Source organism: Ascaphus truei, chromosome 14 (genome assembly GCF_040206685.1).
Source record: "Ascaphus truei isolate aAscTru1 chromosome 14, aAscTru1.hap1, whole genome shotgun sequence".
Lineage (NCBI taxonomy): Eukaryota > Metazoa > Chordata > Amphibia > Anura > Ascaphidae > Ascaphus > Ascaphus truei.
Genome location: NC_134496.1, coordinates 33,212,724 through 33,238,904, shown reverse-complemented (window position 1 = coordinate 33,238,904; position 26,181 = coordinate 33,212,724). Strand labels below are relative to the sequence as shown.

The 26,181-nt window shown below is 47.1% G+C and overlaps 1 protein-coding gene across 3 annotated transcripts in view; it reads left to right on the top strand.

Annotated features, from left to right (window-relative positions):
- The first annotated feature begins 61 nt into the window (after nt 1-61).
- The window catches only part of OTOS (otospiralin), a 43,945-nt gene continuing 17,825 nt past the window's right edge, over nt 62-26,181 (top strand). For 2 of the 3 annotated variants that reach the window (XM_075570371.1, XM_075570370.1), the window contains exons 1-2: nt 64-195; nt 13,400-13,552. The gene's annotated coding sequence lies outside the window, so the exon portion shown is untranslated. Of the gene's footprint in view, nt 196-13,399; nt 13,553-26,181 lie in introns of all 3 variants that reach the window. The other variant, XM_075570372.1, reaches the window with a different exon arrangement.

The window sequence follows — 26,181 nt, the reverse complement described above, 5'->3', positions numbered from 1 at the left end:
TATTTACCCTATATATCTTAACTGTCCTATACTACACCAAAATAACTTATACTGCTTTCTTCCAGATCTGACTCAAGCTTCACACGGAAGACATCGGAACCCCCCCTAACCCAGAAGACAGGTAGGGAACACATCCCCTCCAACTTATAACATTGCGGGAGTGAGGTACCTGGACATTGAGGGACTGCGGATCAGGTAAGATCCCAGGCGGGATTGCTGCTTTAGATATTGTGAAGCGGGGAACGTCCAAACACTGGTTAAGGGGGTTCAGGAAACTAGTCATTCACCTGTGGCTTTTATTTCTAGATCCGACATTTACACACTTATACACACACACACACACACGTATCAATGACTAATTGTATTTATTTATTTATAAAATATTTTACCAGGAAGTAATACATTGAGAGTTACCTCTCGTTTTAAAGTATGTCCTGGGCTCAGAGTAAAACAAATAGTACATGGTTACAAGTACAGTTACATAAATGAACAAGGTATCTTATACTATATTAGTGAAAGCACTGTATGTTTGCCTGCCTGCCTGGCTGCATGCATGCATGCCTGCCTGCTGGATGTCCGGTGTCCCTAGCGGCAATCTCATTGGTCCCTTGGCCCCGCCCGCCCCCCGCACACCTCTCATTGCCTCACACACTCACACCACCCCCCTTGGCCCGCCCCCCCACACCTCTCATTGGCCTGAGGCGGAGTGACGGGCCAAAGGTCCAAAAAAAATAAATAACACACACACACACACACACACACACACACACACACACACACACACACACACACACACACACACACCTCTCTCAATCACCTTTTCCCCCTCCCAGCGGCATCACCTCTTCCCCCTCCCCAGCGCATCACCTCTTCCCCCTCCCCAGCGGCATCACCTCTTCCCCCCCTCCCAGCGGCATCACCTCTTCCCCCTCCCCAGCGGCATCACCTCTTCCCCCTCCCCAGCGGCATCACCTCTTCCCCCTCCCCAGCGGCATCACCTCTTCCCCCTCCCCAGCGGCATCACCTCTTCCCCCTCCCCAGCGGCATCACCTCTTCCCCCCTCCCCAGCGGCATCACCTCTTCCCCCTCCCCAGCGGCATCACCTCTTCCCCCTCCCCAGCGGCATCACCTCTTCCCCCTCCCCAGCGGCATCACCTCTTCCCCCTCCCCAGCGGCATCACCTCTTCCCCCTCCCCAGCGGCATCAACTGTGCTGTGTGTGTGTGTGTGTGTGTGTGTGGTGTGTGTGTGTGTGTGTGTGTGTGTGTGTGTGTGTGTGTGTGTGTGTGACTGTCCACTGCCCCCCCTCCTGTCCACTGCCCCCCCCTCCTATCCACTGCCCCCCCCTCCTGTCCACTGCCCCCCCTCCTGTCCACTGCCCCCCCCTCCTGTCCACTGCGTCCCCCCTCCTGTCCACTGCGTCCCCCCTCCTGTCCCCCCTCCTGTCCACTGCCCCCCCTCCTGTCCACTGCCCCCCCCTCCTGTCCACTGCCCCCCCCTCCTGTCCACTGCCCCCCCCTCCTGTCCACTGCCCCCCCCTCCTGTCCACTGCCCCCCCCCTCCTGTCCACTGCCCCCCCCCTCCTGTCCACTGCCCCCCCCCTCCTGTCCACTGCCCCCCCCTCCTGTCCACTGCCCCCCCCCTCCTGTCCACTGCCCCCTCCCTCCTGTCCACTGCCCCCTCCCTCCTGTCCACTGCCCCCCCCCTCCTGTCCACTGCCCCCCCCCTCCTGTCCACTGCCCCCCCCCCCTCCTGTCCACTGCCCCCCCCTCCTGTCCACTGCCCCCCCCTCCTGTCCACTGCCCCCCCCTCCTGTCCACTGCCCCCCCCTCCTGTCCACTGCCCCCCCCTCCTGTCCACTGCCCCCCCCTCCTGTCCACTGCCCCCCCCTCCTGTCCACTGCCCCCCCCTCCTGTCCACTGCCCCCCCCCCTCCTGTCCACTGCCCCCCCCTCCTGTCCACTGCCCCCCCCTCCTGTCCACTGCCCCCTCCCTCCTGTCCACTGCCCCCTCCCTCCTGTCCACTGCCCCCCCCCTCCTGTCCACTGCCCCCCCCCCCCTCCTGTCCACTGCCCCCCCCTCCTGTCCACTGCCCCCCCCCCCTCCTGTCCACTGCAGGAAATGCAGGGGGAGGAATCCATGCCTTTGAGGCGCCCCCCCCCTCCCTTTGACGCCCCCCCCTCCCTTTGACGCCCCCCCCTCCCTTTGACGCCCCCCCCCTCCCTTTGACGCCCCCCCCCTTCCCCCCTCCCCTTTGACGCCCCCCCTCTCCCTTTGACGCCCCCCTCTCCCTTTGACGCCCCCCCTCTCCCTTTGACGCCCCCCCCCTCCCTTTGACGCCCCCCCCTCCCTTTGACGCCCCCCCCCCTCCCTTTGACGCCCCCCCCCTCCCTTTGACGCCCCCCCCCTCCCTTTGACGCCCCCCCCTCCCTTTGACGCCCCCCCTCCCTTGACGCCCCCCCTCCCTTTGACGCCCCCCCCCTCCCTTTGACGCCCCCCCCCCTCCCTTTGACGCCCCCCCCCCTCCCTTTGACGCCCCCCCCCCCTCCCTTTGACGCCCCCCCCCCTCCCTTTGACGCCCCCCCCCTCCCTTTGACGCCCCCCCCCTCCCTTTGACGCCCCCCCCCTCCCTTTGACGCCCCCCCCTCCCTTTGACGCCCCCCCCTCCCTTTGACGCCCCCCCCTCCCCTTTGACGCCCCCCCCTCCCTTTGACGCCCCCCCCCTCCCTTTGACGCCCCCCCCCCCTCCCTTTGACGCCCCCCCCCTCCCTTTGACGCCCCCCCCCCTCCCTTTGACGCCCCCCCCTCCCTTTGACGCCCCCCCCTCCCTTTGACGCCCCCCCTCCCTTTGACGCCCCCCCCCCTCCCTTTGACGCCCCCCCCCTCCCTTTGACGCCCCCCCCCTCCCTTTGACGCCCCCCCCCCTCCCTTTGACGCCCCCCCCTGCCTTTGACGCCCCCCCCTGCCTTTGACGCCCCCCCCTCCCTTTGACGCCCCCCCCTCCCTTTGACGCCCCCCCCCTCCCTTTGACGCCCCCCCCCTCCCTTTGACGCCCCCCCCCTCCCTTTGACGCCCCCCCTCCCTTTGACGCCCCCCCCCGCCTTTGACGCCCCGCGCGCACACACTGACTGACTGCCGCACGCACGCACACACTGACTGACGCGCACCACAAAGCCTGACTGACGCACGCACACACTGACTGAGGCACACACTGACTGTGTGTGCGTCAGTCAGTCTGTGTGTGTTTGTGTTTCTGCCTCAGACTCACTGACGCGCGAGCAAACACACAGTGACTGACGCACACACGCTACATGAAGCTGTAAAGGAGGGAGGGAGGGGGGGGACTGGATTGATGTGAATGGGGGACAAACAGAGAGAGGGGGGAGGAGAGAGAGGAACGGGAACATTACATCCCGGGCAACGCCGGGTCTCTCAGCTAGTACATTATATACAAGACATTGCGTGCACAGTTAAAGAAAATATATATTATGAGCGTGTGAAACAGTTACAGACCAGGTTAAAATGTGAGACAGCCTTAGATTTGAAAGAACTTAAACTGGTGGTGGATGTGAGAGTCTCTGGTAGGTTGTTCCAGTTTTGGGGTGCACGGAAGGAGAAGGAGGAACGTCCGGATACTTTGTTGAGCCTTGGGACCATGAATAGTCTTTTGGAGTCTGATCTCAGGTGATAAGTGCTGCAGGTGGTAGGGGTGAGGAGCTTGTTCAGGTAGCTGGGTAGCTTGCCCATGAAGAATTTAAAGGCAAGACAGGAAAGGTGGACTTTGCGCCTAGACTCTAGAGTTGACCAATCTAGTTCTTTGAGCATTTCGCAGTGATGTGTGTTGTAGTTGCATTGGAGAACAAAATGACAAATTGAATTGTAGAGGGTGTCAAGTTTGCTAGTATAAGTGGAGTGTAGTATAATGTAATAAATACATTTGTCAAAAACGAATGTTGTTCTGACTAGGAATTTATTAAATGTATTTTATTTATATATTTTATTTTAAAGCGGGGTTGGGGGCGGGGTTGGGGGCGGGATTAGGTGGCGAGTAGATTTTTTGGTTGGGCGAGTAGATTTTTGGGTGATTTGTCGAACACTGTCAATATGAATATCCACATAATGGGTCATGTTAGTATGAAACATGTGACAATAAAAAAACCAATCTATCTATACAAAGAATGATAATGAACCCCTCTGACATAGGCAGGGGCTCCTAGCAGGATTACTAAACTCCAAATTATAGAGGTAAAGTCCCAGATTCCCAATTGATATCTTACTGTATGTTCATACTTCGCCTTGCGATGGTACTTACACGGGATTCATGCAGCCACCTCAGGGGTAAGGTTGCCAGTTATCCGGTTTTCAACAGGACAGGCGGGTAATTCTGATGTCTGTCCGGTATAAAATTGGAGGTAATACCGGACACGTATATGTGTATTACCATTGTGGCGGCGGCAAGCATGAGGGCGGCAGAGGCGGTGACAAGGGCGGCGGCAAGCGCAAGTGTGGCTGGAAGCGCTGGTGTTTAGAGAGCGGGCCGCGGACCGTGGCCGGGAGCAGGCAGGAGGACTCGTGCGCAGCGCTGTCGCTGAGTGGAGGAAAGGGTGGCAAATCAGAGGATAGCGGGGGCGGAGCCCACACCCCGGCGGCCCAGAGACAAGCTCCGGTGCTGTCTGCGGCCTACCAGTGCCAGGAGATAAGGTAAGGACACAATACAATTTGGGGGGGGGGGGGGAATAAGATGATGATGATGGGGGGCCAGCGGGGAGATGATGATGAGTGGGAGAATAAGATGATGATGGGGTAGAGGGGGGGATGGGATGATGATGGGGGGATAAAATGATGATGGGGGGGGGCAGGGAGAGATGAGAAGAGATGATGATGGGGGGGCGGGATAAGATGATGATGATGATGACAGGGGGGAATTAAATGATGATGATGGGGGGATGAGATCATGATGGGGGAATAAGATGATGATGATGATAATAATGATGATGATGGGGGGAGATGAGATGATGATGATGATGATGAGGGGGGACTATGATGATGAGGGAAATGAGATGATGATGATGATGATGAGGGGGGACTATGTTAATGATGGGGAAATGAGATGATGATGATGATGATGATGATGATGGGGGACTATGATGATGAGGGAAATGAGATGATGATGATGATGATGATGATGATGAGGGGGGGACTATGATAATGATGGGGAAATGAGATGATGATGATGATGATGATGATGATGATGATGATGATGATGATGATGATGATGATGATGATGATGATGATGATGGAATTGGGAAATGAGATGATGATGGGGGGGGAGATGAGATGATGATGATAGGTGGAAATTAGATGATGATGATGGAATTGGGAAATGAGATGATAATGGGGGGGGAGAGATGAGATGATGATGATAGGGGGAAATTAGATGATGATGATGATTCTGGGGAGGGCGCACTCTCCACAGACCCCACCCCACTGACTTTTCTCGAGCGTTTCTTACCTTTCGCCATTGTGTCCAGTATTTTTGGATAGGACACATGGCAACCCTAAGTGTAGGGGAGTGGGAGAGAGTATATGGGAGGGGGAGAGAGAGAGTGGTTGGGAGGGGGAGAGAGAGATAGTGTAGCGGAGGTGGTGAGAGATGAAGAATGTCACGGTTGTGCTCGCCACAAACCTGTGTCGGACCGCGTGGCTGAGGTGGGGTTGTATAAGAACCGACCTTAGACCGCGCAGGCTGATCCAGATTGCGCAGTTCGTAGTCGTACGTAGCAGGGTTGGGAGTTGAGAAGGCAGCATCGTCAGTGGACAAGCCAGGGTCAGGACTGGAGAGATCAGGGTAAACGTTATTCAAGCAGGAGTTCGGCAACAGGTAATCAGAAGTTCCCCGCCTCAGCTTAGGAGCGTGAGCGCGGGCGTGGGTTCTGCGCGTGCGACGACCATGGGCCCATAGTATTGGTCTCAGGAAAGGTTAGGCAGACCGGAGTGAGCACGCCGCCAGGCAGCACTGGTAAACCAGTGCTTCAACGCAAGAGTCCAGAGCGGCCTGTGCAAGGAGAGAGAGAGCTACAGACCTCAGGACTCGTAGATTGGCCTCTGCTAAGGGTAGGGCAGCAGACCACAGGAAACAGGAAGCAGAAGGGATACACGGGAGGTGCTCCGCTTCAGCACAGGAACCAGGACACGGCCTCTGCTATGTAGAATGAGCAGTAGGCCCCAGGAACCAAATAGATAGGCTCTGCAGAGAAAGGACAGCAAGCCTCAGGATACCGTGAGCTGAAGTCAACACTGAAGAGACCTCTGCTTCAGCACAGGAACCAGGACACGGCCACTGATATGGAGAATGAGCAGCGAGCCCCAGGTACCGGTAGATAGGCTCTTGCTGTGGAAGGATAGCAGGCCTCAGGAAACAGGGAGCTGAAGTCAACACTGGAGAGACCTCCGCTTCAGCACAGGAGACAGGAACAGGCCGCTGAGTGCGACTAGCAGCCGACCTCAGGAAACAGGGATCTGAAGTTAACATGAAGAGTACTCCGCTTCAGCACAGGAACAGGCCACTGCATGAGACTAGCAGCCGCCTCAGGAAACAGGGATCTGAAGTTAACATGAAGAGTACTCCGCTTCAGCACAGGAGACAGGAACAGACCTCTGCGTGAACTAGGAAATAGAACTAGAAAGATTAGAACACAACAGCCTTAGGGCTTGTGGCAGACCACTTGTGACAACCAGGAAGGGTTATGCTCGGCAGGGAAGCATTGTGGGAAAGGTGTCTTTAAAGGTCAGTGAACCAATAGCAGAAGGGGCGTGTGACAGCATTGCTTTAATGAGTGAACCCAGGGTGGAGCTGCAGCAAACATCAGGAGCAGTGTTCCAGGGCTGCACGGGTCTGTAAGTCAAGGCAAACAGCAAACTAAGGTGCGGATCCGTTACAAAGAGACACCTATACTAAAAAAGGAGTACACCTGAGATACTTCGGAGATATGCAATTAGGAGTCATATACTTTGCATATCCTATTAGCATATCTCCCAGGCATCTCCGGTGTACTCCTATTTGAGCCTTTTGCCTCTCCTCCTGAAAAACCCATATTTCAGTGTTCAGGTTCTGGAAGGAGATCGCCACTTTTAGGTAAGAGAAGCGCAAGGCAGTGCTAAATTAACATGGCGTTAAGCCTATTCTAAATAGATCAGTAATAGCCATTGTTTTTGCATATAATTAGCTTTGTGTCGGGCGTTAACTTCTGGGATCATAATGTCCTTTACGGATTATTAAATCATGACGTTATTAGACTTTCCGAAGCTTTGTGGATCTGAGCCTTAGGGGCCTATTCTATAAGCCTCGATAACCCACTTATCGAGGCCTTTTCGGCCAAAATGCCCACTGCTATTCTGTAAGCCTCGATAAGTGGGCGATAAAGGCATGAATCGCCAAATCACCTCTGTGCCTTCTTTTCTAAAAAAAATTCTACCGCGGAAAGGAACTATGATGTTGGAAATCGGGAACTTCTGGCTATGAAAATGGACTTTGAAGAATGGAGGCATTTGTTTGAGGGCACAACTTCCCCGATTACAATCCTTACGGACCACAAGAACCTTAAAGGAGCAAAGAGACTCGGGACGCGTCAGGCGAGGTGGGCTCTCTTCTTCACTTGGTTCAACTTTGTGATCTCTTATCGTCCAGGATCCAAGAACATCAAAGCAGATGCTCTATCCCAACAATTCTCTCCTGACGGTTCCCCCCCAATTCCAAAGTGAGGTGTTGCAATGGGGTCATAAATCCAAGACGGCTGGTCAACCAGCGGTTAGGAAGACTTGCAATTTCCTCGAATTAATCTTTTGGTGGCCAGAGATCCGCAAAGACGTAAAGGAGTTTTTGGCAGCCTGCGTTATATGCGCTTAGACGAAGGTGCCAAGGACATTACCCTGTGGGTTGCTCCAGCCCTTACCCGTTCCCACCCGCCTGTGGACCCATTTATCCATGGATTTTAATCGATGAACTGCCTCCATCCAGGGGTATGACTACCATACTGGTAGTAGTCGATTGTTTTACTCGTCAAGCTCATTTTGTTCCTCTCAGGAAACTATCTACAGCTTTGGAACTATCTGAAATCTTTATTAAGGAAATATTTTGCTTTCATGGAGTCCCGACGGATATAGTCTCAGACCGCGGATCCCAATTCGTCTAAGATTTTGGAAGGCCTTCTGTCAAAGAATGGGAATCTCCCTTCATTTTTCTTCTTCCTACCATCCCCAGTCCAATGGATTCACAGAAAGGGCCAATCAGTCCTTAGAACAATTCCTGCAATGCTTTGTTTCTGAGCTACAGGACAACTGGGTTGATATGCTCCCGTGGGACGAGTTTTCCCACAGTTCCATGAAGCACGACTCAACACTGGAATCACCATTCTTTTGTGCCTACTGGTAGCATCCCGCTGCCCTTTCTCCTTCCAGTTCTCCCTTCGGAGTTCCTGGGGTGGATGACAAAATCCAAGAACTCCAATTACTCTGGAAGAAAATCCAGGCCAATCTGACCAAGGCCGCCCACCAGCAAAACACCCAGGCGGATAAACATCGACGACCACCGCCTCCGTTTCAAGTGGGAGATCAGGTTTGGCTGGCTACAGAAAATATGCGCTTGAAACAGCCTTCCTCCAAACTCGGGCCCAAGTTCATTGGGCCTTACAAAATCCTGAAACAGGTCAGCTCGGTGGCGTTCAAACTGGAACTTCCGGATAATTTTAGAATACCCCCATTGTTTCATGTCTCCCTCCTCAAGCCGTTCGTCCAGAACACCTTCTCTCCTCCTACCCTCCCCCCTCCTAGACCGTTCTTGGTGGATGGCCAGGAGGAATTAGAAGTAATACAGTATAGAAAACACTGGATGGCGCTCAAACACTTCCTAAGCCAATTAAAGTAATGTGAATAGTGAAGGTGAATAAAATAAACACCAAATATCAAATGGAAAGTGAATAAAGTGTATATAAGAGGCAAAAAAATCTCACTCAACCCTCAAAAGACTGTTTCCAAATCTTTCCAAACGAATATCCTTATATTTGGAGGATATAGGAATTTGAAGTAAGCCAAATGCTGGATTCCCATAGATCCCGTGGCTACAGTATTTGTTCCATTGGAAAGGTTATGGACCAGAGGAAAATTCATGGATCAAATCCAGGGATGTCCATGCTCCCAACCTGGTCTGGGCGTTTCATCGGAAATTCCCTGCCAAACCAGCTTAGATTGCCCGGAGGTCTCTCCTCAAGAGGGGAGTACTGTAAAGATTCTGCTCGATCCGTGACGGTTTTGCTGCAAAGTTCCTACGTTTGCAGCTCTTGTTGGTCTTTGCAGTCACGCTTTATCCTTTTGTCTTTTTTGATTCCCCTGTTGCTGACCCCAGACCATGACCCCGACCTAGCTGCTTTCTGCCTGCCATGACCTCTGCCTGTCTCCTGGACTTTGCAACTCTGCCACCAGCCTTGACCTCTGCCTGCTTACCAACTACAGATACTCTTACAGGACTCTGGTCGGTTTATTTGCATCCCTACCTCAACCCTACGGGTCCGCTTCCTGATTTGAGACGAGCACTGTCACACTATATAAAGGCGTGTACGTCTCATTTTAACGGAAGAAGTCGACATGGCAACATCCGTTTGGATTTAACATGAGGGTTTTGGATTGACAGATGAAGATAGAAGATAGAATAAAAGAAAATAATGACAGAAGAGAATAGAAGAAGGTGAAAGAAGATTAAAGAAATAAGATTTGTTACCTGTTCCTGTTCTTCAAGGTGGATGGAGATGGATTGCCGGTGATGACGTCGCAGGTCTAGAGCTTCCAGATACGCTGGGAGTCGAAGGGTGAAAACTTCTAAAGGTAAGTAAAATATTGAATGTACTGTATGTAAATGTCTTTTTCCAGGTTTTTTTTTTTGTATTTATTTATTTTTATGTTTGTGATTGCCCATTGACTGATACTGTATTAATTTGTGTCCCTTTAGGGTACAGATAAATATAGTGACAGCCAATGCATTTTTTGGCAAATGCTTGCTTTAATTGATTGTTATTTTTTCGATTTCTGTTTATTGTTTTGATCAAATTGTTTTGAATTTGGATGGCTAGTTTTTAGTACATTTTAGGATTGGTTAGCATTTTAAATTAATTATTTGTTTTGTTGACTACTGGTTTTAAATTAATTAATTGTTTTGTTGGCTACTGGTTTTATTTCTTTAATTGGTTGGTTGGATAGGTGTTTATTTATTTTTATTCTTATGTTTTAGAATAACATAATTGGAATTCTTTTGCTGTTTTTGTGATAGATTCATGTAATTGATGTGTAGTTGAGGCTTTTAGTTATTTTATTGTTGGGGTGTTTAGGTGCAGGGGTATTTCTTTGATTATTGTGTATTTTTGGCTTTAATCATTTTTATTAGGTTGACCATTGACTGCTGTAGTGGCTTATCATGCCCATATTATATGGGTATGATATACCACTGTGCCAGTCAATGGGTAGAGGGTGGGTATAGTGGTCCCGGGGTGGGTGGTTAGGCCTCCCGGGTGGGTAGCGGGGGAGATTGGGTTAATCCCTTAATTACTATAGCAGTTATTAGGACATGACCTGGAGTATGCTGACGAGGACGCCCTTCATGATGGCAGGGATAAGTTGAACATTTTATTTACTTTATTAATACTGGCTGCCTAATGTTTGCATTCATATCTGGATAATAGTAATTTTGCCCATTACTGTACTGTATGTGTTTGGGGGGTTGTTGGGGTAGAGGAGGTGGGTAGTAGGGTTTATTTTCGTTTCTTGGGGGTAGAGGGATTGGGTGAAGGGGGTAGTTGCCCCAAGGATGGATGATTCGGCCTTCCGGAGGGGGTGGGGGGGGGGTAGGGGGACTGGTTAACCCCTTCATTACCATAGCGGTTCCCACCGCTATAGTGGTGAAGGGGTTAACTCCTCCCGCAACCTTCCAAGCAGGCCTAACCACTCACTCTGGGACTACTACCCCCTTCATCCACCCCCTCTGCCCCCAATAAACAGGCTGAGGTTGAACCCCTTCATTGCCTTAGTGGCTAGCTGCTAAGGTAATGAAGCTGTTTTAATATAAATTGTATTCTGTGTGACAGCGCTGGATCTGGGTTTTTCAAATTTTACAGAATAAGAGCAAAGGTGTCAATTTAGAAAAATACATATTTATGCAACAATTAAATGAAAAAGTATATTCTTTAGTTCTGGGGAGAGGGCAGCCATAATGTACCTTTGTCTTGGATAAATGTGCAGGGACAGAATATTCCCTGATCTATATCCTGCAGTGGATCTGAGCAGTGATTGAGTGAAGCAGCAGAGATAGTTCTGAGAGTCTGGGGGGCAAAGTGCTTTTGCCATCCTTACAACAACTCATGTTACAGCCCGAGGCAGGAGCTGGAAATGAAGGACCCAGACACATGCTTTCTAAAATTAGCTCTGAAACTGACACCAAGGACCAAATACGTGAGATATTCCTGGGACACACAGACAAGCCGTCTACATGGAGCTGCATGGGAGGTCAGGAGGATAGTGTCCTTCTCTAGAGAGACATCTCTGAACCTGCCGGTGACAGTCTGAAATGTCAGATAAGGATCAATCTCAAAGGCTGGGTGTATTGTCATTAAAAAGGAAAAGAACAAGTGATGAATGTGTATTAAAGTAACAAGTGAGGAAGTAGGAGTAGGTAGTGTGATACATTTTATTGGACCAACTTATAGCTGATAACAACAAGCTTTCAAATGACTAAGACACAGGAGAGGGATCCTTAATGGAAACAGACAGTGTACTGAACAATATGTGCATTGACACCCACACATCTGGTATAATATATACCAGATATGAGGGTGTGGAATTGTATATTTGTAGATGTGTGGAATTGTATTATTGTTACATACTAACACCTTCCTGAGAATGATCCCTTGATGAGGATCGAAACGTTGGAATTTGTGTGAATACTCTGAATACAGTTTATTTGGACTTTACCTGCTGAGTGCTGTCTTCTTTTATCACCTAGCTGGTGATTTCATGCATTATATATGTATATATATATATATATATATATATATGTATATATATATATATATATATATATATATATATATATATATATATATATACTGTATATATCAAATATACAATTCCGGCGCTCCTCCCAAATGTTATTCCTAGCTGCATTCTCCATAAAGGTATTGCATTATATAGTGTTACTGATACATCCCGTTATAGAGGTAGGTTTTACTTCACCTGGTTCTGTTTTGTTGAATAGTTTTTTATTTATTTTTTGGAGGTGTCTGGCCCCTCCTTTCACATTCTGAGCTCCTTGCCAATTCTACAATTAGCAAATAGGTATAATACACTTCAGTGTTAGTCTGAACTTCACTCCTACTGAAGAAGTGCAGAATGTCTGTGTCTAACAGAAATAAGAGAAATATCTGTATGTATTATTTTTCACTAAGGAATTTGTGCACTTACAGTTTTCCTTTGTGATGCTAAGGGAGCCTTGTTATTGTCTTTTGACAGTTTTTATTTGCACTAAATTGCTTTAACATATTTCACGAAGTTTAGTTCATAGGACAGTAAGAAATATTATTCATTTAGTAGAAGTACCTGCACCACTACAGTTTACCTTGACAGGTGAGCAGATTTGAAATTTTTTTTTAATCAAAATATCTAACTAAACGAAATGTTTCCTTTGCTACTAGACTTAGTATCAAAATGTAGAAATCTAACTAATAAATGTCAAGCCAATTTGGGAGGAGAGCTGGAACTGTATATTTGTTTTCCATAGATGAAAGGAAGTGAAGTTATGCAGTTGAGTGGGTAAACTTTGTAGTTGCCCCCTAGTGACTAAGATAATGAAGGTGTGTTTTAATTTTAATAACATAGAATTGAAGCAGGGGTCCCTGGAGCTAAACTGCGTTCATTTCAGGTTCGGGACCCCTTGCTTCCTCAGGTACAGGGCTCTGTAGGGGGTGCCGGTATATCCAGGAAGTTTAAATCTCCCGCGACACGTGCTGGAGCTGAAATGAATGTGGTTCAGCACTAGAGACTCCCTGCTTCAATCCTATGTTATTAAAATTAAAACTGAGTGATCGCCTATAAAAGCTGTGCAGGGAGATGCAGCTCATGGAACATTAAGTTCATTTCACTCGTTAAGCAAATACAAACTAGTGCGGTTTTGGCATTTTTTTTACCAAACGCAAAAAAAATAAATGCGATTTTTCTTGGTGAATACTGTTTTTACACAAATGTCATAGCGTTCGGTAGGAACATGCCAACCTGATCAATATTACAATGAATTTATCGAAATTTAGTGAATAGACCCCATAGTCTTCAATTTTATTTCTATTCCATTTATTTTGTTCTTTGTAGGGTTGACACATTTGTTGAATATCACCTTGGTCTTGCTGAGATTCATATGGAGGCCCACCTTCTTACTTGCTTCGGTTCTCCGATTTGTTCCTGGAGTTCTTCTGAACTTGTGGCAAAAATATCAACGTCATCTGCAAATCGTTGGTGACGCAAGTATTTACTGTTGATTTTGATTCCTTTTGCTTCTCATTCCAATGTCTTGAACAATTCTTTAAGTGTTTCTGTGAAAACGTTGGTGACATGGAGTCTCCCAGCCGCGCTCCATCGCTGATCCTCATCTTGCTTGTATCTTCATGTAATCTAATGGCTGATGTGGCACTCGTAAATGTTCTTTCTATTATCAATGTACGCTTCTTCAACGCTTTGTCCTCAATGCATTTAGAACCGCTGAAGTGTAGACAGAATCAAAGGCTTTTTTCGTAAACTACGAATCCTAAACGGAGAGGTCGTTCATATTCATTACTTTGGGAAAACCCTTCTTGTACGACTTGGATGTGGTCCATTGTGTTGCATCTACTGTGAAATCCTGCTTATTCTCTAGGCTAGGCAAAGTCCAGGGTCTGTTGCAGCTGATTAGTAAGTAGCTTTTTAAAAATATTGGAAGTGATTGGAAGTAGACTGATTGGTCTGTAGTTCTTTAGCTCTTCTTTGTCTACTTTCTTGTGGATAAGGATATATTTGGCATTGCTCCATTGTTCTGGAATTTTCCTGTTCATCAAGCAGCATGTAAATAGTTGGCAAGGAATTCTCTACCTCTTTCCTAGCTTCTTTTAAGATTTCAATTGTAATTTAATCTTCCCCTGGAGCCTTCCCATTCGTTATGGATTTTCCCCGCTTCTTCTGGAAGGACACGTGGTAAATTGGGTAGTTACTTCCCACTCGTCCTCTGGTTTTTATTAGCGATACCTCAGTTTTATCTCTGCTTTCAACTACATATACAATATATATTACACACACACACACACACACACACACACACACACACACACACACACACACACACACACACACACACACACACACACACACACACACACACACACACACACACACACACACACACTCTCTGTCTGTTTCAATTCAGGTTCTCACTCCTGTGTGTCCAAGTCTCTATTACATAACTATACATATCAGCCTCTTATGCATCCTCTGCTATTTTTCACACTAGCTGCCAACATCCACCCTGTCATAATATTTCACTTATCAACTATCTGTTGGTCCAATAAAAGTTATCACACTACCTACTCCTTCTCCCTCACTAGTTATTTTACTACATGGAAGAAAGGATCAACACAGCTACCGCCCTACTTTCTATCCTTAGTATTAAAGATGGTGCAGCATATAGAGATTCCTCACTTTTTCTTCTGAGTTCTACATCTTTATGAACAGCACAGATCTGTCCTCTTCTGCCTTTTTCCTGTGAAGTTTTACAAAAGGAGAACTGTTCTCACAACAAGAAAGTGGATGGCCATTTGTTCCCCATCCACTGAAAAGGAAAGGTTGCTGTTTAACAATTATTTATTTTGTTCAGCTTCCTTAAAACATCCGTTGGATAATCATTTTGTTCAGAAATTAACCACTTGGATGTTTTCTGACATCCGCGCGAGACAATTTGAGATATTTCAGCATCATGAAAGTTTCTAACATAAACGCCTGGTCCTTTCTAGAGATGGGTGAATTTTTTTTTGTGGATTTCGTTCCGCCTCGGATCGATCGGTTCCTTTGGTCCACCCATCAGTCTCAAAAGGGGCGATTCGTCTTTTCCGGATTTTTGTTATCACCGACTCCAATCCGCAGATTCCGCAATCCACTGGTGGATTTTAATAAGGCAATCCACGGATTCGGATTGCTGAATCCGCTAATTGGATTGTTAAAATCCACCAGCGGATTGTACCCAATACGCTTTTTTTAATGAATTCGCACGGATTGAAACTGGAACAATCCATCAGCGGATTTTAGATCACAGAACAAATTTTGACAGTTTCACCCATCCCTGGTCCCTTCCTCCCTCACAGTCCTGTCCTGTGTCTGTCTGACCCATACAAATAGGCCCCCTGAGTTGTGTGTAAATTGTTTCTTTTTCTGTGTGGTGAATGTGATTAATGACTTAGATTTACTTGGGAACCGCAAATTACTTGGGTATTTCATTATTTCCACAGCTGATGGCTCAGGCTTTTTATCTGGTGTGATCTGATAAATTATTGCTGGCTTTGCAGAGCGTTGCAGAACGAGGATAAAACCACACGCTGATTTATCATATCCTTTTGTGATAACCATTCTTAGCGTAGAGTCAGGATAGGGTTGAATGCAAATTAGACCTCCAAGGATTATTGCAGAAAACAAGCACCATTGTGTTTTGTTGCTAATACACAAACCTCTTGCACAACTCCGCACACAAATTCACTATAAAAAAAATAAAAATAAAATAAGTTTCTATCCTGTAATTGTGCTAGGAGTTTTTGCCAAGCCTCATATTTAAAGGTCTTAAAATATATATGGAGGTTTCTGTCTCCCCCTACAGATGATATGCTGATATAGAGGAATTTCCTGACTTGTTACAGCTAGCGTTACATTTCTGTAATATAAGTGAGCATTGTTGGAGGAAATTATCTGAAGGCAGTACAGTCGTTAGATTTAATAAGAATGATGAAGACGGACATAGTGCAGGTTTTGGTGGATTTGGGCAACCCCTTCTTAGTATGGCCGGAAATAGCTCCCGGGGTTGTGTGGAGGGGCTAGGAGTATGAAGGCGATTAAGCGCTCCAGAAGGAAGGTGAACGAAGCAATAGCTGGGTTTGTGATGGAGTTGGGGGGTGTCACTCAGAGGCATGTGGCTCTAGATGGCAGGCAGGCCTATTTAGGAGTGATGGGGTCCATATGTCGGTGTGTCAGTTACTGTCTATGTACAGTAGGCTACAGTGAGGTGCAGTATGTGTATTTTCCAGCATACAGGAGGTTAAACTGCTCTGGAGAAGCTAGCTGCAGCCAATTAAGACTAAGGCCCCGGTATCTCCGCTGCAACGCGCGCCCGCGAGATTGGCGGCGCGTGCAGCCGATTACCTGGTCTGCAGCTCACTGCAGGAAGAGAGACCGGGGGGGCGTGGCGGGGGAGTGACGGGGGCGCGGCCATGACGTCACCAGGCAGGTTTGCCCTCATTGGCTGAACCGCCGGAGGGCGTGCCGTATCGCTCGACGCGAGTCCTGCTCTCAATTCTATTGAGAGCTGGAGCAGCTCTCGCCCCAGCGCAGCGGACGCTGTAGTAGGCAGCGGGGTCAAGGCCTAAGGCAGACTGGACTCCTGACCGAAAAGGGGTTTAAAAAGGCAGTCAGCAGCCTGCCAGGAGAGAGACTTTCCCCAACCAGGAAGGACACTGTTTGGGACGGGTCCCCAGGCCTGCTCCGCCTGGGACCCACACCCAGGAGCAGAATCTCCACAATAGCAAACAAGTCTGCTGGACACAGGTCTTGTATTCAAGGAACCGACGTTCCAACTCTGCTGAGGGATCAGAGCTGTCCTGTCTGCAAGGTGCTGCAGTAGCCAGAGGGATTACCTGGAGCTTACCAGCACCACAGCAAAGGACTATTTATTCTTTATACCGTATTCTACAGCCTGTAGTATTTGGGACTGGAACTGGCCTAGCCAGCCAGTCAGTTAGACTATGTTGTGTTGTAAGAAATTAAGAAAAAAAACAGCACATGACACTCATGGTGAAGTAAAGTTTGTAATATGTATGTTGGGCAATAAACGGGTAAGTATTGTGTGTACATCAGAGTAGTTCTTTAACACATTTCATGTAGCTATGACATGGGACACCACACTGGAACGGACGAACGACCGACACCGCTGAACCTCGCGCCGGATGTATTGAGGGGTATTCGATCTCTGCAAGATGAACAGCACCATACACAGGGATGCAATACTCCCAGCGTAGCAGGCACAGGAACCGTCTCCTCTGTCAAGTAATCAGCGGGCAAGCTCCATCGGTGTAGAGGAAATGTTTCCACGTTAAAGCCCCATGTACAGCAGTGTCAGTAGCAGCAGCCTCTGGCATCAACACACCGTCATGCGATCGTGACCATGTGGGATCGCGGTAACAACTGCAGGCACCGATGGAGCAATCGAGGAGTTAGTGTCCACGGGAGTAAATCTCCAGCTAAAAACTATCCCGGCGATGTATAGCAGTGGCTGATGACATCAATGTATAGCGCCCCAAATTGTTGCCGCACAGAGCGTGTCATGGAGCCAAATTAAGCCGCACATTGGTAGTAGTGGCAAACAGAGTAAAACATATGACCAGTTAAAAGGTATAAAACATCCAAAAATATCCTAAGCGTTTCGTAGTTCGCAGACTACTTCATCTGGGAATAGTTTTACACAGGACACTTGAAGGAGATTTAAACCCCCGGTCTGTGTGGGTTGGCCGAACAGAGGGGTGTGTGCGGCCAATCAGACCCGAGCGAAGGGCTCGGCACAGCTGATGTAGTCGTTTCAGCCGGCCCACTAAAACAACGTTTAATAACATCATATATGTTAAAAAAAACACACAAAGGGTGGCGCAAAATAATAATAAAAGCTGAAATGAGAACAAAAATATGTTAAATAAATACTGTTCGTAGAATCGTATATAAGGGATAATTAAATGATATCAAGAAAAGGGAAAAGAAATGAAACTAATGAAAGGGTAGATGAAGACTATGAAAATCAGGGTAATATGGAAATATTCCCAAGTATAAAAACTTGCAGACCACATAGTACTGTATAGGGCCAGTAAATGGCCAAGAGAGATATTTTAACATTAGCACTGTAATCATAACAACTATACAGGCATACCCCGCATTAACGTACACAATGGGACCGGAGCATGTATATAAAGCGAAAATGTACTTAAAGTGAAGCACTACCTTTTTTCCACTTATCGATGCATGTAGTGTACTGCAATCGTCATATACGTGCATAACTGATGTAAATAACGCATTTGTAACAGGCTCTATAGTCTCCCCGCTTGCGCACAGCTTCGGTACAGGTAGGGAGCCGGTATTGCTGTTCAGGACGTGCTGACAGGCGCATGCGTGAGCTGCCGTTTTCCTATTGAGCGATATGTACTTACTCACAAGTGTACTTAAAGTGAGTGTCCTTAAACCGGGGTATGCCTGTATGTGAGGGGTTCGTATGCCCATAGCTGTAATTTTGGCATGTAATAACCAATAGGGACTAAGGAGATGGAACTGATATAAAGCGGGAACACACAGAGACCAAATGAAGCATATCCATAAATAAACTCAGAATCAGTTGACAAAACAACTCCACTGAACCTGGTAAAGTGTGTATCATGAGATACAAAGGACTATCAATAGAGAGATCAAACATCTATACCTCATTTGTGTTGTGTAGTTAGCCTCCCTACTATGGAGTAGGCTTTTATTTTATGGTTTATGTTTACCTTAAAGGAACAGTGCATATAACTGTTGTGATGTGGAAAATAAACCGCTGAAGGGTTGTTAAAGCCTCAAAATCTATTTTTCTCACCCTACCTCAACGCCATCCTGCCACAGGTGGTGTCAGTAGTAAGATGCAAACCCCTGGGGATCAGTAGAAGAAAATATATAAAGGCCACAAACCCAGGCAGAAGACACAAAACCAGGATCGCTCTGCCAGTTAAAGCGAACGCGACTAACAAGGTCTGGCAGTAAAGTCTGCTCTGTCGGGTGTGAAAAAACAAACAAAAAATAAATGGGTTTTCAAAATGGCCGAAATGAAATGCTTGTCTTGAATTGAAGCCTTATGATGAGGATCAGGATGACTCATATGTGGCCCCGGAAAAAGAGCAGTACCCGCAAATGAAAGCTGCACTAGCAACGCGTTTTAAGCACAAGGATGAAGCAGAAGCTGTTAACAGTGAATATGTTCCAATTGGATACTGCAGAACAGGGGTGTAGAGGAGCACCCCCCTAATAGTGTAAAACCTTTTAATAGGAGACAATAGCAGGTAACGAGAAACGTAATTACCAAACTGATGATTAAAAACAGCAAGAACATGGAGTATGGGTTGCCCCAGCAGGTACTGCGGAGACCCATACTCCATGTTCTTGCTGTGCTCTTCTACACCCCTGCTCTGCAGTATCACATTGGGATACAGGAGGGTTGGGAAACACCTCTCTGAAGAAGATTGCATCTACCCCTATTGTGGACTTTCCTTTATTGGACTAAGATACCCTATTACAGGTGTATAGAGGTTATTCATGTTTCTATGTTTTTTTACCATTAAGGTTTAGCGCTTTATAGACTTGTCTTTAAGTGCGCCTGTGCGCAGTACTACTCATGTCTCAGGAGCTACCATAGCAAAGGGAATGAAAAAGAAAAAAAAGTGTTTCTCAATTTACAGTGGAAGGTATAGAAACATTTGACGAGCCTGCGATGTCAGGAAAACATGCATCAGAAATGCGTCGAGATGTGCTGCAGACCAGAGCGGCTGACAGAATCGTCAAGGGAATGGCGGCAAAGGAAAAGGAGGAGCAAGAGAAAGATGAATCCTTGAACCATGATGAAGATGCTTTAACTCGTGCACGTCAAACTGCTAGGCAAGATTGTGATTCCTTCCGTGAACAATTGGACAAGGAGTGAGATGCTAATGAGGAGTTACAGAGGTATCTGCCCGCTGCAATTGCTTAACGTGTATCTTTGTAGAGGACAAAGCATCGCTTGCAGAACTAGTTGGATGAAGTGAAGACGAATCTGGAGCATTCAAACGCTACTGCTGCAAAGGTATCGAGCATTGTCGACCAACTCCTTACTGATGGGAAGCAGAAGTATGAGGTTCACGCTTTCAGCACAGAGTTGGAGCTCTCACGCCCTGAGGTCCGGGTTCTCAGCACAGAGGTCTGTAACTTGAAGGAGGCTGACGAAAAGATCCTGATTAATTTTGAGACTGTAAAAAGTGAGACTACAAGACAGAAAGAGGAAGTTTCAGATTTGACTGACCAGGTAAGTGAAAGAATTGGGAAGTTTAACAAGAAGAAAAAGTGTCGCGAAACACGTGGAGGCATCGAGTCAGCACGTTCTGTGACGTGTGACGCCGGATGCCGTGACGATGGACATCCGACGTCAGCTGTTCCCTTCCCCATGAGGACACCACAACCGGCCTTTCAGCTGTAGCTGCAGTTACTCAGACAGGACTTTCCCCATACCTGGCCCTCTTTTCTTGCCCCAATACCTTTATTGGGTGTATGGGAAGCCCATTTCCATCGACTGAGACCAGGTCTAAACAATAATGTGCAAACAATAATCATAAATAGATAAATGTCTGAAGAAATGTCTCTAATAGAAACAATGTCCTACAGTCTATAAAACCTGGGTTCTCTCAGAAACCCAATTCAGAACATAACACAACACACGGGAGGGCACCCACACACTCAGAGAGAAAGACGCTGCAGCAACGAGTGTGCGGGTGCCCTCCTGTGTGTTGTGTTACTGTTACTAAGGGGCTCCCTGCACCTCATATACTTCTTTACTATTTTTTGCCGTTGTATTCTCACCACCGTTCTACCATTTCAGAACATAGTTTGGCATATGTTCAAATAAAGCACAACTTGCTGGTACTCCTATAGAGTTTAAACTCACACTTTAATGCGGAGTGGTGTGTTGACTCAACACGGTCCTCAGTTATAATAAGATCTGCATCTTAGAAATGGATACAAGAGAGAGAGAGAAAAGCACATTGCGCAGTCTGTTTGTTCTCCAGTGAGATGTGCATGTGAATAAAGATGGATACTCACATTTATAGTGTCTTTGGAAATAGCATATAAATGGAGATGTTGTTCCTCTGTGAGTGGCTTTTTTTGTGTGGGAGTTGCTCCCTGATTTAAGTGCCCTCATTTGTATCAACTGAATGAGGCTGGGTAAGGAGGTTTGAGGTGCTAAAACAGGGGTACTTTAATAATTACAGAAAAAGAAAAACATGGTTTAAAAAATAGTTAGCAAGAAGGTGTTAGATGGGGAGGGACCCTTGTGGAAGTTGTCTCCTTGTGGGAAGGTCTATGGTACCTCCAGTAGTCGTTTGGGTGAGAGCGGGGTTATACTTGGCATGAGCGGCTAGTATGGCAGTGACTTTTCAAATGGCTTGGGTGGCTACTTGGCAAATAAAGTTACAACCTGGGGGTATCACTCGGGCTTATGGATGGTTTATGGAGAAATTTAGCAGGTACCCTAGTTTTTGGTTATATTCTGTATATTTGTAATAAAGCTGCGACCTGCTTCTCCCAACCATGAGTATGTGCGTCATTTAATGAAGGGTGGTTGCGAGGGTTGAGGGCGCACATGTCCTTAGGGTCGAGGTCTAATTAAGTCATGTGTAGAGCAGTGTTTTTAACCATGGATTCCTAGTAGCCCTTGAGTACCACGAGCATCCCTAATAAGTTCCCTGCAATTTTCAGGTAATTTGAAAATTGTACCAAATACAGAAGAATTTACAATGCATCTGATCTCAGACGTGCTATTAGAGAGGGTTGGGGTTCCTTACAATGCATCTGATCTCAGACGTGCTATTAGAGAGGGTTGGGGTTCCATACAATGCATCTGATCTCAGACGCGCTATTAGAGAGGGTTGGGGTTCCTTACAATGCATCTGATCTCAGACACGCTATTAGAGAGGGTTGGGGTTCCTTACAATGCATCTGGTCTCAGACACGCTACTAGAGAGGGTTGGGGATCCGATTTACAGTAATCCATATTCCTGGATTACCAAAAAAAAGGTGACAACCACTGCCGTAGAGTGTTGCCCGACCTGCGATGCTGATCCTGTGCGTTTCCCCTGTTACTCTCTGACCCACAGACGCTTCTCCATGGGGATCTCTGTAACATGAAAGATGGAAGCTGGGATACAGGACGGCTCAGCTGCTATCATTTTCATTATTGTTTCTTTAGAACTTGATCCGCCTGGAAATATTGCAGTGATCTTGCTAATCTCTTGCACATTTACATTGTACAGTGCAGCAGTGTGCAGTGTTGATTTATAAATAAATACTTGATGAGTATAATTGTAATAATATTGCAGCAATTATCATTCCATGCCCTCCCACTGAACCTATTTAGCAGGAACTGTACCTATTCTTTTACATTCTGTGCCTATTAAAACCAGGTGTAGCTACAGTATTTCTGGCTGTATGTGAGAATTGAGGGGGAGAGGGGTCACTGACTTTGGTTTCGGCTCTGAGACATTAGCTATTTACAGCAGCTTGCAAATCGGTGACTGATTGATGAAAGATTATTGTGTTGTGGGAAATTCATCTCCACTTCTATTTTATGTATAAATTAGTATATATACAAATAATTTCAGAAATACAAATATTTTACGAGTAACATGAGTAAAATAAGCTCTGCCTATATTGAATTGTATCTATCATCATCAGTGACGGACTTATCTTTCTGTCGCCTGTAGGCTCCGGGGCCCTTCCACCACAGCGTCCAACGTCATGACATCATGTGATGCCGCGTTGTCATGGCAATGTAGCATCACATGACACGGCATCGTCATGGCAATGCATCGTCACGTGGCGTCATTTGACGTCGGGTCGCCATGACAACGCAATGCTTCAGGAGGGGGCCGTGCCAGAAAAGTTAAGGCTTTCTCACATAAAACACAAACTTTGGCCCCCCCAAAAAAAATGTCGCCCTAGGCTACAGCCTTGTCAGCCGAAATCCGTCACTGGTCATCATGTAACCTCTATACGAGGTGCAGACTTGCTTGTAAACTCCTTTATTACCACATTGACAGAGGAACTAACGTGTACCTATTTTTTTGGGGCCCAGTATTGGAGGGTCAGTCATTCTCTGAGATTATCCTAATGTGATAAAGAACATTTAAGATAATTAGCAGTAGTTTCCTCAATTGAATCAGAAAATTTGCATTTTAAAGAATGTACAGTGGATATTATTAAATAAGAAGGGATAAAGAGACATATTTACTAAGCGGTGCTATCCCATAATTCACTTTATGGCCCATTTCCTTGAATATGAGCAAATCAGAAGCCTATGTGTGATGATAAACTGTTTAAGCAGCTAATTGCCACAAGGTGGCGCTTAGTGACTACTGATAACGGTGTGATGATGGAGAGCACACTACTAAGGGAACCTGACCAAATAAGGGCAAGGGAGAATTACCCTAGGGACCTGCAGTGATGCTATGGGTGTGGAAGAGGATGAGAGAGGGCTAGGATATATGAGGGGCTGTCGTCCTGTGACCTACCTCTTCCATCCTCTGAAAGCCTCCCCGAAAGGATAGAGCATGTGGCTCACTGAGCTGGTTGACGGAGAAAGCAAGAGTAGGTTCCTTACTGGTGAGCAATGCAGGATTCCAAGGGCCAGTGGAGTAAGGGCAGTGGTCCAGGAGGGTAATAGCCAACTGTTGTTGGGTGTAATGAAGATACAAAAGCATTAACATAGATATGTTGGCATAATTTGGGGAGGGGTGTCACAGGAGACTAAGACAATTCCCCGGGATCAAGGCACTAGACAGGGAAAAGGAGTCAAATAAAAGGATATTTATTTTGGGCAGAGTCAGCAGACACAGCACAAATCACAAAAAGAGCTTACACTCAAGGGGATTACTGGGGGAAATTCTAGCTAACTAGGTGCTGGGCGCCACTTCTAAAGCTTTCCCAGGAGTACTTCCACATCTGTAGGGGTTTCAGGTCTCGCAGACCTTGGGGATGCAGTTCATCGCAAAGCAATTTCAAATCTCCTGCTCGCCAGCTTCAGTCTCAGTATCTCTGGCAAAGCTCCCGGTGATAACCAGCAAACTAAAAGTGCCAGTGCACAAAGCAAGTTTGAATTTCCCCGCTCGGATCGGCACTGAGCCTCGCTCTGGGATGTCTCCGGCACAGCCTTGGACCACATCGCTTAGTCATCTTACACACACTAACTGCGGTACAGTCTGTGGAGCTCAGATCAGCTCGCCGTTACATAGTTTCCCTGTCTCTGTAGGAAAGCATGGAAGATGGGGTTACGATGAATCACAGCGCAGATGCTGCGTGAGAACCAGCTCATGTGTCGTGACCAATTCGAGCTGAGGTGTGAAGGTGCCGCCAGGATGGCTCCCAGGGGTGGGCTTACAGGACAGTGGGAATTGCAAACTGGCCATTCGGAAAAAAGCCTACAGGGTTCATACTTAGCAATGGTTCGACTGGCTGGCCGGATATCTGCCACAGAGATAGGTCGTGGTCACAGGGCCGGCCTTGGGGCTGCCTTGAATACCGAGCCTTCGGGGGCTTCCTCTGCCTCCTGTTGGTGCCGGGATCAAACTTTCATCCGACCGGAGAAGGGAGCTGGAGGAGGGAGCTCGTGGCCCCCTCCTCCAGCTCCTCCCTCTGGTCGGATGATGGATCCCGGCGCCGACAGGAGGAGGAAGAGGAAGGAGCGCGGGGCCAGTGGACTGGCAGAGAAGTAGGTGGGATGGAGGGTGTGCGTGCTTGCTCTAGCCTTCTCCGCAGTGGGCTGCCTCCTGCACATAACGCTGTGACGCTGCCAGAGGACGGCTGCTGGTCTAGGGAAGTCACGTTATTTTTTTAATTATTTTTTTACAGGGGGGCCCCGCTGCCAACATGCTGCCTTGGACCCTGCAAAACCTTAGACCGGCCCTGCAGCAGCCACCTCAGTGTCTGGGGCAGACAAAGGCTCCAGGATTTTGGACCAATGCCTCCCAGACTTGAGGGCCACCCACCCCCAGTCTCTTTTTGTCCCCCGCACTGTACCTCCCACCTCTCAACTAGCGAGAACCTATTCACTTGACGTGCAGGCTGAGTAAGTGTATTACTAACCTAGCACACCAAGGGAACAATCAAATACAGTTACAGTTTACTGTACACAGGAATACATTGAAAGGTTTACACGTATAGAGATACATAGTAGAAAACAGGGTTTTAGGCCAGAGAAGCCCCATAAGAGAGATTCTTGCAGGTCCATCTAGACTAGAGGGATAGGGGCAATGGCTGGACTTAACCTTTAATATGCTCACCATTTTGCCCCTGCTGTCACAAGGGGTAACTTTAGTTTCAGCTCACATGCAGTAGGGCACTTGTGGTTAATGCAAGTTCTGTGTGGCAATATTATTCATGCAGCACTTACATTTGAGGGATCTTCAGTGCAGTTTGGAAAGCTACACACATAGAAGGGAGCCCCAGCACAGCTAAGGGTAAGGGTGTGAGGTGCTATCTAGGTAAGATAATTGGCATAGACTAGAAGAAAAAGAAAACCTAGCGAGTGAGCACTCAATCACAAATGAGTAATGATTGTATTAAAACATTTTATTGTCATCAACGAATATAAAATAAAGGGATTTAAAATAAACAGCATACACCGTAACTGTAATCAAATTTCCAAGGCTGTAAAAGCTATGTTGATTGTACATATGGGAGATATGACAGTAGACAAATTCTCAATGTTGTGCAATACAATCTAATAGAAGTAGGGGTTAATATTGGTCACTGCTGCGTATATACTGCCTTAGTGGCCAGAGATAAGTGCGGGTGAAATAAACCCAGCTAGCTGAGTGCTAATAAAACTGACCAGCCTGCTATTACCCTAACTCATGGTGAGTGCAAGTAAACCTCAAATTGTAGAAAGAGGTAATAGCAAAGTACACCTTGCAGAGATTAACCCTTTGGGGCACATAGCCAAATATCCGTAAATAAGGATTAACTACTGCATAGGGTAAGTGTGGGAAGGCGGTATATACATATAGAGAACCCTAGAGATCTAAAAGAATCACCTGTAGTGAAGGCAATAGGTG